This window comes from Pundamilia nyererei, unplaced genomic scaffold, assembly GCF_000239375.1.
Source record: "Pundamilia nyererei isolate P.nyererei 1_Seehausen unplaced genomic scaffold, PunNye1.0 scaffold00056, whole genome shotgun sequence".
In the NCBI taxonomy this organism is placed as follows: domain Eukaryota; kingdom Metazoa; phylum Chordata; class Actinopteri; order Cichliformes; family Cichlidae; genus Pundamilia; species Pundamilia nyererei.
This window is the reverse complement of record NW_005187457.1, coordinates 733279-733774: the sequence shown is the minus strand read 5'-3', so window position 1 is coordinate 733774 and position 496 is coordinate 733279.

Sequence of the window (496 nt, the reverse complement as noted above, 5' to 3'; positions counted from 1 at the left end):
TTCTAAGCATCCCAGAAATGACACAGAAAGTCATAAAGTCAAACATAACTTTTAAAAACACCAGTATAGCCTTACAAGGCCCTGATGGTAAAAAACTACATTTCCGCGAAAATGATGTCACTTCCGGTTTTGGGCAGGTCATGGCTGATGGACATAGGAAGTGTTAGGAACAGGTGATCAGATCGGCAAAGCGTGTTTCTGGAATGTTTTTGTTGCTGCAAGTGCTTTTTATGCAGTTTTTGCAAAGCTATATGTAGAAGGAAACTGTGACCTAGAACAAGCTGATGGCATAAGATGTAAGTACAATTCCTTCGGTTTCATATGCAAAAGAATTATTGCTAGCTTACATGGTTGCAGTGCTACCGGGATTTAAAAATAGTTATGCAAAACAGAGCGTGCCCTCTCCGACCGGCTTTAAAGGGTTAAACAACCCACTCACCGGTGCTGCATTTTGCCAGCAGTAAAGTGGACATAATTTTGAATGACTTTTTTGAAA